The sequence below is a fragment of the Capsicum annuum genome, chromosome 10 (genome assembly GCF_002878395.1).
Source record: "Capsicum annuum cultivar UCD-10X-F1 chromosome 10, UCD10Xv1.1, whole genome shotgun sequence".
Lineage (NCBI taxonomy): Eukaryota > Viridiplantae > Streptophyta > Magnoliopsida > Solanales > Solanaceae > Capsicum > Capsicum annuum.
In genome coordinates, this window is record NC_061120.1 from 220,006,766 (window position 1) to 220,006,996 (window position 231).

Genomic DNA, 231 nt, shown 5'->3' on the forward strand with positions numbered 1-231 from the left:
CCCCCCCCCCCCCCCCCCCCCTTTTTTTATAAGTTTTAGTGACAATATAGTCGCCACAAAAAATAGTCACCAGAAAAATATTTTTCAGATAATTTATAAGTTTTAGAAACAACAGTCGCAACAAAAAGTTGTCACTATAAATTTTCCAAATTGTATAAGTTTTAGTGACAACAAAGTCGCAACAAAAAGCTGGCCCTAAAACTATATTTTTCCGAATTTTTATAAGTTTTA